The sequence below is a fragment of the Protopterus annectens genome, chromosome 3.part0 (genome assembly GCF_019279795.1).
Source record: "Protopterus annectens isolate FY-2018-M chromosome 3.part0, PAN1.0, whole genome shotgun sequence".
In the NCBI taxonomy this organism is placed as follows: domain Eukaryota; kingdom Metazoa; phylum Chordata; order Ceratodontiformes; family Protopteridae; genus Protopterus; species Protopterus annectens.
Window position 1 is genome coordinate 1,833,700,387 of NC_056731.1, and position 13,154 is coordinate 1,833,713,540.

Sequence of the window (13,154 nt, forward strand, 5' to 3'; positions counted from 1 at the left end):
CACCACCTTTGCGTAAGAGGATGATAGTGGTGATTCTCCACTCTGCTGGAATGAAGCCTGTAATTAGGCTGTGGCTGAATAGGATACTCAATGGCAAAGCTAGTTCTTGCTGGAGATGGTGCAGAATACAGCTTGGGATACTATTAGGCCCCATGGAAGCTCTGTTCTTTGTCTTGGATAGGGCATTTGACACGATCTACACAGATGTGAGGTGTAGGACAAGTACTGGGGATGTCGACTGGGCCTTTGGGGGTGATAAGGGGGTGAAGTTTGCACTGAACCTATCAGCTACAGGTTGACTAAGTCAGCAGGATCAGTGTAAGTGGTACCATTAGGTACTAATTCGGAACAAACCTGGGCTTTTTCATGAAGGTTCCTAACATAACTGAAGAAGGGCTTGTGGTTTCTCTTTGTTTTGGAGGCTAGTTTCAACTCATAATTGGCTTTGGAGGTTTTCACTAGTGATCTAATTTGCTTGTTGAGGCAGAGGATGGAGTTCTTCCAATTTGGAATTTGTTCCTTTTTATCATAGGACAACAGTTTCTTCCTTTTCTTGTAAAGCCTGTTGATAGAGGATATCTACCAGACAGGTTTGTGTTTCCTTGAGAAGCAGGTTTTAGTTCTGTTGGGTATGGCTGAGACCATGCAGTTGTACAGGTGCTTGTATACTGCACTGGTGTACTGTTCAACATAGTTGTCTGCATCCTCTGAGGGGGGCAGTGGTGTGTAGATGCTGATACCCTGCCTTAGGAGGTTGTAGTCAGATTTTGAGAAGCTAGTTAGCCTGGTTATGGCTTGGGAGAGGTTGGGTGGGATACAAACTTTGAATGAGACAGACTGATTATCTGATGTCACCAGGGAAGAACATACTATCGGAGTGGTGCAGTGGTCGGCCATGTTGGTGAGAACCAAGTCCAATATGTTATCTCTCCTTGTGGGGGATGAGACCAGCTGGTCTAGTGCATTAGAACTGATGAAGTCAATGAATCATTGGATGAGCGCATTAGTGCAGGAATAGTTCACCCAGTCTATGGTGAGGTAGTTGAAGTTACCAAGGATCAGGGTGTTAGGGTGTACTTTGATGGAGCCAAGTAGGTCCAGGTAGGAGGAGTGTTTGTCCTGAGTCATGGAGGGGGGGTCTATAGCTAGCTATAACTTGGATGGGTGTCTTGCCAACTGTCAGTTGCACCTGGAGTAATTCCAGTGAGCCATGCTGGTAAACCACTCTAGAGGTATGCCTGTCCTTAATGAAGATAGAGACTCCACCACCCTTAGTCTTTCCAACATCATTTTGGGTCAGAAAGTGTGGAATGAGGTATAGCCTGGTAAGGCAAGGGTACTCTCCACAGCCAAGATCCAAGTTTCCATGACTGCACAGATGTCGGCATCTTCCCATGTGAGGAGAGCTTCCAGTGAGTGCATTTTCAGGTTAAGGCTCCTAGCATTGAGCAGCATGACCTTCAATTTGCTTTTTGACAGGCCTTTTCTGTTGGAAGGTTTGTCTTTGGAACATAGCCTAAAAAAGGCACAATAGGGGAGTCAAGAGCTTTGGCCAAGATCCAGAACCCCAGAGGTGACAGGTGGAGGCCATCTCTGGCAAAGCATCGAAGTCTGTCAACCATGTCATCCCAGGCAGACAGATACTTGTTCCCCTTGGAAAAAACACCATAAACTAAGCCAATTGTTGAAGTCAATCATTTTTTGTTGGCATTGTGGTATCATTCTTGGTGAAGGTAGGATGCTACTTAGGGCTAGATTCATACCTTCCTGGAGAACCTACTCTGAGAGTTCAATCATGTCTCTCTTCATATAGTCCACAGAGGTACGTCTCAAGTCATTCACACCAACATGGACAATGACAGAGTCATACTTGTACCCGTTGTGGAGAGACTTAAGTGCGTGTATGATGTGGAGAATTCTAGCACCTGACAAACAGCTGACCGTGACCTTCTCCTTGTTGAGCCTGGTGATTGGGACATCAGTGTGTCTCACTACTGAGTTACCAATGACTAGTATTTTGGTTTATTGTTATGCCTTATGGACTGTGTTGGTTTATTGTTTTGCCTAATAGGCTGTGTTTGTGAGACACTGATGTGTTGACTACTGTGTGTGATTTGATTGGTGTTGTGTGTGGAATGTTTGTGAGTGTGTTTTGGAGGTCTCTGCTGTTTAAGTAAGTTTTTGTTGAGGACCTGTGCATAGGTGGGTGGGTGTTGTGCTTGGCTATGTGATGTAGGTGGTGTGGTGTTTGTGCTGGCAATCTCTTCTTTGTCAGGAGTACTACATTTCTCGTATGTAGAAGAATTATGTGCTAGGAGAAGGGGACTGTCCATGAACATGAGGCAGTTGCTACACTGTCTCAGTATGCCCATGTCGACCAGGCTGGCAGGGGAAACTGATGGGAATTGTCTAGACATGGTGTTCTGAATACTTGTCAGACTTATGGAGAGCATGCTTTGATAAGAGTTTGTCCACAAAATCCCTAAATGTAAAATAACTGGCCTGAAGCACAAGTGCTAAAACCAAAACTAAGATGCTTAGAATAGCAGACAAATTTGATTCAGGCTACTAACAAGCAGTAATAAGTGCAGAATAAGAGCACTTGAACACTTAAGAGCACACAGAATAGCAAACTAAGGTAATAAAGACAGTAGAAGACAGTTACAGTAAGAACAGCTGAATAAAGTATAAATAATTGTTTTATAGTAGAGAGGGAGGAAACAGAGCAAGATTAAGAGACTACAGGGGATGTCCTTCCAAATGCTCTCTCTGCACACAGTAGATAGAACTGATGAGATAGGACTGGTAGGAGTGTCTGAAATCAAATAAGCAAGGGGGTAGTCCTTCCCAAATGATCTCACTGTACTCAGTTGAGTGAGGAGGAGTGTCCAAACACAAATTTACAGCAGGTAAACTGTAGAGAGACAGACAGATCACAATATTCAATTAGTATTCAATTAAATAAATAAATAAAATGTAGTGCTATCACAGAAACAAGGCAAGTGCAAACAAAAGTGTACTTAAATCAGCTTGTACATCCACATGATTGCAGGTTAATTACAGCCAGCCAAGCAGCTCAGATATTGAGCACAAATAAATGCACAGAGCTGTGACTAACACTATTATAAGGCAAACAGATCCCCCTAGGCTAACAGTTAAACACAGAACTTCAAAGAAGTGAGACAACTCCCAATGAAACCAGGTGGACTACACTTCTAGCAAGCTAATTGCAAAGAGACAGACAGACCACAATATTCAATTAATATTCAATGAAACAAATAAATAAAATGCAGTATTATCACTGAAACAAGGCAAGTGCAAACAAAAGTCTACTTAAATCAGCTTGTTTGTCCCGATATGCAGGTAGATCACATTGCATGCAACTATCTCTAGTAAGCTATGTGATACAGGCAGCTCCCTCAAAGCATACTTTGCAGTCTTGCAATATATAGCACACGGCTGTAGTGTCATGCCCCATCTGTGTTATGTGTGTTGTATCTTATTTTTCAGTGCATTGCTTTCATGTGCTTTTAGTGCTGTAGTCATGTAGGAAGCACACTTTGCAATGCTCATGCCTTATGTTTCATGTGACCCCTTCACACACACATTCCTATAGCCACTGCACTTTATGAGTCTAGAGAACACAGTGCCACCAGAATGTGCACAGTAACAGCCTCTTTCAAACTCTCCAGAGCAGTCGACTCAGCACAAGGCTCAGTGCAGAATGAAAATTCAAATTCAACTTTTATTTGTGTAATTAAAGCTAAACATGACACCAAAATATCAATATAGTTTGATAGCAGCAGCCTGCATTTAAAGTGGAACCTGTGTGTTGAGAGACAGCCTTACAAGACTATCTGCAAATATATAGAGCTGAGTATATATTTTCTGTATTATTCTGTATTATAGAGCTAAATTGTTGCTTAGATATCTGTTGTCTTACTGTTCTGCAAATATACAGAGATCAGTATATATTTTTTTGGTTTTATAATTTGCACTCTGATTCCTCACATCTCTGTTGAAACTTTTCTCCACCCCCCACCCCCCCGTTCTTGGTTGTAGTTTAAATTTGGTGGCTTTTGCAGTGCCCGCCCCACTGTAGATTTGATCTAGGACACTCCCCCAGTCCCATCTCTTTACAGCAGTCTACCTAATAAACCCTTTATGCACTTGCTTTTAGTCCTTTTTTAATTTAATTACATTTTTTCAAACTGTGTGTGGACTAATATTGCTACATACTCAAGTGTGCCAGCTTGCACTGCATGTGAATTGTTTTTACTACTGTTTCCTACCTTTCCTGTAATTAGTGTTCCAGATACAGATTTGATGTATCCAGGACTATTTGTAAGCTTCTGAGCCCCCCAAACCTTTCTGTGTTGGAGGGAAGCCTTCTAGCTTATCAGTGGGAGTGGTAAGCACTAGGTAACCTGTCTACCACATAAGGAGTGGTTCTGTCCCAGAATTTGTATTTATTGGCCGTTTGGGCGGTCTTCCATCTCTCTCAACTTTCCGATTTGAAGGCCTGCATTTGCATTTGTTTCTGTCCTGTAACTCCTGGGCCCATCTCATTTGCTCACTCAAAAAAAAAAAAATTGTGTTTCTTCCTACTTTATTTTGCTTTTGCGTCATCTTAAAAGTACTCAATTGTATTTATTACTGCTTGGTGTAACTCATTCTAAGCCTTTTAGTTTAAGCACTTGGGCTTCAGACCAGTTGTTTCACATTAAGAAGGTTTGTGGTCTGCACTGTAGTGGCAGAACAGGTAGCTTACATCCTTCTAAGTTGGGAACTGCTGATTGAGGGCTCAGTGTCTGTTATTCTAAAAGTGTATTAATTCTGGTTTAAGCACTTGGGCTTCAGGACAGTTATTTTACATTAAAAGGATTCGTGGTCTGCACTCTTGTGGGAGGAGAGGCTGGACTCTGCCCTTCTGAGCTGGGAATTTCTGGTTAAAGGCTTATAGTGCCTGCATATTTGAACTGTTTCTTACTGAAATTGGTACACCTTGTTTGCTGTAGCATAGACTAGATCCAAGCCTGCTGAATCTAGCTTTGTTTGTATGCTTGTTGTTTGTTTGCTTGTTATTTCCCTGAAATGCTAATTCCACCTAAAACACAGCTTTTCAGCGCTTCTGTGGATCCCTAGTGATATCTGCATTGCTTACAGTACTTATTTCCTTGTTTCACTTGAAAGAAAGTTACTGTTTGTCATTTTTGCATTTAAGTTACCTGTAACACATTGCATTTAAGTTACCTGGCACTTGCTCACTAAAGCAATTATATAAGCCAGCACTAAAAAATTAAAAGCACTACACCCTCACAAACTCCCTTTGAGTACCTTGTTCCCCATTGGTCCTTTTTTTTCAATTATAAAGGAATTCCCAATACTATTCTAGCATGTCCAAAGGTCAGTTGTCAATCTCCTCTCCGGTCCAGCTGGTGAATCTGGGAATCTTGAGGCAATGTTACAACTGCCTCATGTACACAGACAACTCTCCTCCTCCCAACAAATTCCAACACATGTGAGAGATGCAACCATATAGCCAAACTGGAGGCTAAGCTCTCTCAACTCAGTACTGGCGAAACCAGTCAGGAGGAGAAGGAAACCACACTCACTACAATTCCAGTCTCACATAGACCTACCACGACAGCAAACCAAACACATAAACACACAAAAACATACTCAGAGGCTCTAAATAAAAATCTGCCTAAGCAGCAGAGACCTCCAAAGCAGACACCCAAGCAACCGCTACCACAAAACAAAACACGTGTAACACATAGCTCACAAAGCCAGTGTGCCGAACAGTCACAGCCCTTAAGGCTAAACAATACACCTGATACACTTGTAATAGGTGACTCTATCGTCAGGTACACTGACGCCCCACTCACCAGGCTGAAAAAGGAGAAGGTCACGGTGAGCTGCCTGTCGGGCGCTAGGATCCGCCACATAACACAAGCACTCAGGTCACTCCAAGGCAAGTACAAATATGACTCAATCATTGTCCATGCTGGTGTGAATGACCTGAAACGTACCTCCCTGGACTACATGAAAAGAGACATAGAGGAGCTCTCTGAGCATGTAGCCCAGGCCAGTATGACCCTGACCTTGAGTAGCATCTTACCCTCACCAAAAATTATGCCACAATATGAAGACAAGATGATCAATTTCAAAAATTGGCTTAAGTATTGGTGTCATTCAAAGGGGATCCAATGCCTGTCAGCCTGGGATGACATGCTCGACAAGCCACGATGCTTCGCTAGGGACGGCTTGCACCTGTCACCCCCGGGCTTTTGGATATTGGCAAAGGCTCTTGCTACCCCCATAGTGCCTTTTTTAGGCAAGGCTCAAAAGACAAACCCACCTCCATAGGTATCACAAGGGATAAGAAACTAAGAGTAATGCTACTCAATGCCAGAAGTCTAAACCTCAAGATGCACGCACTCAAAACTCTCCTTAGCATGGAGATCATCGATATCTGTGCAGTAACAGAAACCTGGTTCAAGGCTCCCGAGAGCACTCCAGCACTACCAGGTTATACCTCATACCATGCTTTTCGGCCCGAAAACTTGGACCGAACCACAAAAGGAGGGGGGAGTATCAATATTCGTCAAAAATACCCACACTTCCAGGTTGGTGGCACAGCACGAAGCAGCAGAGACTATCCATTTGCAACTAGCAGTGGGTAAAACTGCCGTCCAGTTTATAGCATGCTACAGACCACCCTCCTAAACCCCAGGAATCCCACTCTGCCTTCCTGAGAACACTGGAAAATATGAAGGTCTCTCCAAACACCATTATATTGGGCGACTTCAACTACCCAAACATAGACTGGGAGCATTACTCTAGCTCCAACACCCTAGCCCAAAGGTTCCTAGAATTTATAAACTCAAATGCTATGGAACAACTTGTTACCACTCCCACAAGAGGGGAAAATATACTGGACCTGATCATCACCAACATGGGGACTCTATGCTCCAGACCAGAAGTGTATTCCTCACTGGTAAGATCAGACCATAAACTAATCACACTGGATATTCACATCCCGACTCCACCCCCTGCTCTGAAAACCACAGTGAAAACCTTCTCTAAAGCAAATTTCACACTCCTCAAAACTGAGGTGGAATCCTTCAAAGCCCCCGGGCCTGTGGAAAATACGGCCCAGACCGCAGAATCCTTTATAAACACATTCTATGAACACCTTCAGGAATGCATGGATCATGCAATCCCAAATAAAACCAAGACCCAATCCTCCAAAGGCAGACGTCCTGTCTGGTGGACCCCAGCCATAAACAAACTATACAATAGAAGGAGGAAGCTACTACATGATAGAGCAAAATCCTAAAAAGGGAAGGCGTCTCTGATCAGTATTAGCAAAAAACTACGGGCACTCATAAAATCGTCTAAGGCCAGCTTTGAGAGAACAATTGCACAGGACACTAAGGATAATCACACGGCTTTCTTTAGTTATGTTAGGAACCTGGGTGGGAATTCCCAGATATGCTCAGAATTAGTCCAAAATGACAAAAAATACACCAAACCCACAGACATTGCCAACATCCTAGCTGACAGGTTCAGCGCAAACTCCCCCCCCCTCCCCACCAAAAGGGCAAATATCTATCCCGGCAGAGTGCTGCCTCCCTGACATCTCAGATGCTCAGGTAAGAACTGTCCTCTCCAAAGCAAAAAACACAGCATCAAAGGGACCAGACGGTGTCCTGGGCTGTGTCCTACATGAACTTGAAAAAGAGCTAAAGCCAAACATAAAACTACTGTTCAATCTCAACCTTACTACAGCATATGTACCCAACGAGTGGCGTACAGCAACAGTGGTCCCTCTCCACAAAGGTAGTGCCTCAACGGATCCTGGAAACTATTGCCCCATAAGCCTGACTAGCTTGATCTGCAAAGCTATGGAAAGGATCATGATGGACCTCATAAATAAAGATATTGGGGACCTACAGACACTGGATCCTACCCAGTTCGGCTTTGTTAAGGGCAGATCCTGCCTCTTAAACCTGGTTGATTTCTTTGAAACAGTCACGAAGGCCATTGACGAGGGGAAGGTGGTCCACACAGCCTACCTGGACCTCGCAAAAGCCTTCGATACAATACCCCACTCGGGCATTATAGATAAGCTCACCAGCTGAAATATAAACCCCTGTGTCACTAGATGGGTTGCAAACTGGCTCAAGGACAGAACCAACAGAAGGTGTTACTGCTATAATTCGACTGAACCACGATACCACACCAAGAACTTTATTAGATAAAGCTTTCGGGTCTACACCCTTCATCAGTATGAGTCATTACAAAAAAATCAGCATTTAAATAGGAGAATGTAAAATCACATGCTTCAGCCCATCCCACTCCCTAATTAACAATCAAAACTAAAAGTAATATACAACTCATAAAGGTCTATATAAAAAAATACTAAAAATAGGACAAGAAATCTTACTTTACATAAAAACTCTTCTGCTTAGAATAAAACATAGAAATTATTAATAACTTATACAAACATTATATAAGTATTAATATATCTATACACAATAAAGAAGTCACTGGTAGCATCTAATATCCTATGGTGTATTACATCAGGTTCTAGAAACTTGTCATAACCTATTAAAGCCTCTCTCTCTGCCTTTTAACTAATACTGGCTTTAAACTAACCGCATTATTTAAGCCCGGGGGTACATCTGCCTGTAGCCTAATAATCCACTCAAGTTCTCTCAACTCCAAAAAATTGTTAATGTCACCTTTCCTTAAACTCACTGCCATTTTACTTAATACCCTAAATTTAAATACATGTCTTTCACCTTTCTCCATGGCATGCTTACTCAGAGCATTTGTCAATACTTTTCTTCTTACTTCAGATTTATGTTCCACTATTCTCTCTCTTAGTTTTCTGATCGTTTTGCCCACATAGAACGATGTACATAAAGTACACGTAGCTAGATACACTATCCTTCCCTCATTACAAGCAGTTAATGTTTTTATAGCAAAGACTTCTCCTGTTGTTGGATGTTGAAATTTAGTGTCTCCTTCATATAAATCATTGCAACAGGAACAATTATAACAGAACCTGAAACTGATGTAATACACCATAGGATGTTAGATATATATGGTTTTCTTGATTTGAATTTCGTCTCTGATGAAGCTACAATCGTATTAGTGGCGAAAACGCTTGTTGTAAGCCAAATAAAACTTGCGTTAAGGATTTTTGTGTTTGGACTATTGGTTGCAAGGTTCCCTGTGGTCTTTTACGTTTACTTGTGGTTTTTGTTGTTCGTTTTTTCTCCTAGATATATAATAAATGTAATCCTTAATGTTAAGCACTAATCCTTGAGTGAGGAGGGTAATACAGGATTTACCCATGGTTGTTGTTTGATCTCTTTATGACTAAACAAAACCAGATATGGATGAATTCGGCATTACCCACGCCCAATTGTGGATTATTGCTATTATGCACTGGCATTATTAAAAAATGTCTAGCATTTTAAAAATGTAATTGTGTGTCCAGACTTCTTGCTTTTGTAATGTTTTTCTTCCATCTTCTATGGCTGAGGTAGGCACCCTAGTATACTGTGCATGTATTTAAAACGTATTTGCTAACACTTCTTCAGTCTAATATACTGCACATGCACTGAATATGTACACGCTAACATTTAGACAGCACACTGAGATGAAGGCAGTGTATGCCACTTTTTTCATTTTAGGAGTGAGGACTGCACGTGTCCTACTGTTTTCATAAGAATGCTTGCAAGCCTCTGACATCTAAGTGGTGAGTCTGGTGTAGTTTTTAAACACTTTGTGACTTTGCCTTTAGATATATATATATATATATATATATATATATATATATATATATATATATATATAATCTGCCTTTGGTGAATGTAGAAGGTTCTTTTCCACTCTGTGTTAGTTGATAGTGGTTTCTCTGCTCAGCAGTGCAAAGAACATGCATGGCAGCTGTAGCTTATTTATTTATTTTAATACTAAGTACAGTTAATTTTATAATAACAAATAAAGCATAGTGTTGTTATGTGTCATTCATTTTGTTTTTGAATACACTATTTGTCACCTGACAGGTACACTTGTGTTAGTTCAATAATTCAGTCATTTATTAGCTCAGTCAGTAATTTATCATCCACAATATGGCTTGTTCGCAATGTGGACATTGAACTTGACTTTAGCTCTCAGTTTCCACTTGTACTCTGTGTCACACTATGCAAATCACTTAAACTGCTAAATGTTGTAATGCTCTTGTAACCGGCAGGTTTTACCTGATTAACAAATAAAAAAAAAGTGCAGACAACCAGTGTCAGTCAGGGACTAATGAAGATGTTTAACATGAATTGATAGTGAAAAAGGTAATTGTGGGTCATTCTATGTAACTGTCAAACAGATAAAATAAGTTAACATAAAAAATAAAGTTAAAAACATGTACAGACTGATGTTAAAAATTCCCTTCCACAGACTGAGTAGAATATAGTTTAACAGTAGTGTAATGATTGAAACAGAAGTACTAGGAACTAGCAGAAGTCAAAACAAGAGGCTCTGACAGATTTATCTGCATATATATCCTCCTGTTCACCAACCAGACATAAGAAACAGTACCATAAGTAATTGCATTTCAAAGCAGTCTGATAATATTGCAACCCCAATGCCACTGACAGAAGCTTTATGCAGGCAGCAGTTTGCCTCGTAGACTCCACACAACAGAATTAATAGTTAAGTCCTGGCAGACTAGACTGAAAGTTTTTTTAAGAGTAATAAAGATATAATGCCTTACCTTGCTGTATACAAGCAAGACAAAACAGAATGAGAATACAGACTGGAAGCTGAAAATAAATATGTTAAAATTAGCTTTTCATTCCCATAGTTTTCTTCTGATATAATGTGAAATAGAAAAAAAGCCACATACAGAACCGTATACAAGCAAAATATGCAAAAACTCTGTTTTAAAGAACAGAAACCTAGATTAGACTCATATCTTTTTTTTTCGATAATCATTTTTATTATTTTTCAAAACCATAATACAATCCACACACTATTTACATTATGTACAAAATTGCTTCCAATGTTTAGCTCCATTTCAAATATCCACATCATACATTAACAATAGATATCATACTAATCAGGTAGAGAAAAAAAAAAAAAAACGAAAACATCTACCAGAGAAAAATAAAAACAAACTCAAGCCAACAATCTGTATTATTTCTACGTCCTCTATCTAATCTAAGATTGTGTTTGTTCTCTTACTGTATGTCCTAAAAGAAAGTGGATAGGAACCTCTAGGCCAATACAATGTTAAAGATTTGCTCCCAAATTTTTATACTATTTATACTTTTCTTGTTGTTACTAATTAATAATTTATGCGCTAAAATATGCTTGATCGCTAACAGCCTGAATTTTTGCCACGATGTCTGGGCTGGGTTCAACCAATTTGTGGCTATATATAATTTCATTAATAAACTGATATTCATAATTACGATCCTCTTTGATTTATCTAAATTCTCCGGTGGGATATGGAGAATCAAAAATTCCCAGGTGAGTGTTGAGTTTTGGTAACCCATTTTTTGTAACTGCAATTTTAATGAGTTACACAATTTATAAATGCACTTGCAACTCCAGAACATGTGTAGCAGGTCCGCTGTCTGATCTACACACTGTGGACATTTGGGTGAGTTTTTCGAATCAAATTTATGAAGAGTGAGACGGGTATAATACGCATTATTAAATATCATCAGTTGAGTAAAGACCAGTTTTTAAAGGGATACTGCTTTCAATGTTAAGCTAAACGCCTCTACTATCTTACTATCATCTAGGGATACCAATTTCTCTTTCCAGTATTTCAATAAAAGAATATAATTATTGTATTTCCTCTCTTTTATCATTTTATACGCTGAGGTTATGTATTTTCTGTCTTGTAGCAAGGCTTCCCACAGATTACGAGAGATAACTAGTTCCTCTTCTTTGATTTCGGAGCTATTAAAATAATTTATGGCAAGATCTTTTATCAGCCTCATTATAATTAAATAAGAAATGGGAAGATTCATCTCTTTTAAGATATCATGTACCGCTACTCCTAAGAAGGGGTATAAATCAATCACAGTTAATCCTTAATAAGGGGAAATTTCTTTAAATCTATCAGTTGACTACCAATAGTCATGTTAGGATTCCCATGAAATGGTTGAAAAGCCATCATATAGTTTAATAAGTTTAAAGAGGCAAACAGAGTTTGAATTGCCATTGCCCATATCCTAATGTGCTCCATTAAATCATATTTGCTCAGTGTTCGATTATTTAAAAATGGTACCGCTTTAATGTTAATTCCCGCTCCTTTTATGTGTTTACAAGTTAGAAGCACCCATTTAGGTATCCATTTTCTACTATTACTGTCCAAGTAAGACACCCTTAAAATCCTATTAGCCTGAATCACTAAATAATACATCTCAAAATCCGGTAGATCCAACCCCCCCCTATTTTTAGGAGCCATCAATTTCTCATATGATATTCTCGTTTTCCTGGGTTCCCAAAGAAATCTCCCCAATCCTATCTGAAACTGCTTAAAAATGTTTTTGTGATTTTGAGTTGTGCTGCTCTAAAAATATAAAGCATTCTGGGGAGAACATTCATTTTTATAATCGCTGCTCTTGCCATCATCGGTAACTTCAACTTGCTCCATCTTTTTAAATCCAATGTTATTCGGTCTCCAGTTGCCTTAATATTATTAATAAAGAAATCTCTATTTTCAGTTGAGAATGCAATCCCCAGATATTTTATCCTTTCTTCTGTCCTTACTTGTCCTATCAATGGTAGCATTGAAAAAGGTGTGGGTGTCTTTAAAGGGAATATTTTTTTTTTTTTTTTAAATTTAGTTTGTAATTAGAAATTCTCTCAAAGTTTTGTATTGCTGTTAGTATTTTTTCCGTATCAGAAACCGGTGTGGTACAGTATATATTTAGATCATCTGCAAAGGCAGCCATCCTAACCTTTATCCCAAGAAGTACAGGAAAGTTATAAAAGACATTTTGCTTCATGTGAAGAAATAAGGGCTCCAAATACAGATTAAATAATATGGGAGATAATGGGCATCCCTGTCGAGTACCATTTTTAATTTGGATCCTTTTGGAGCATTCATGATTTATAGATAA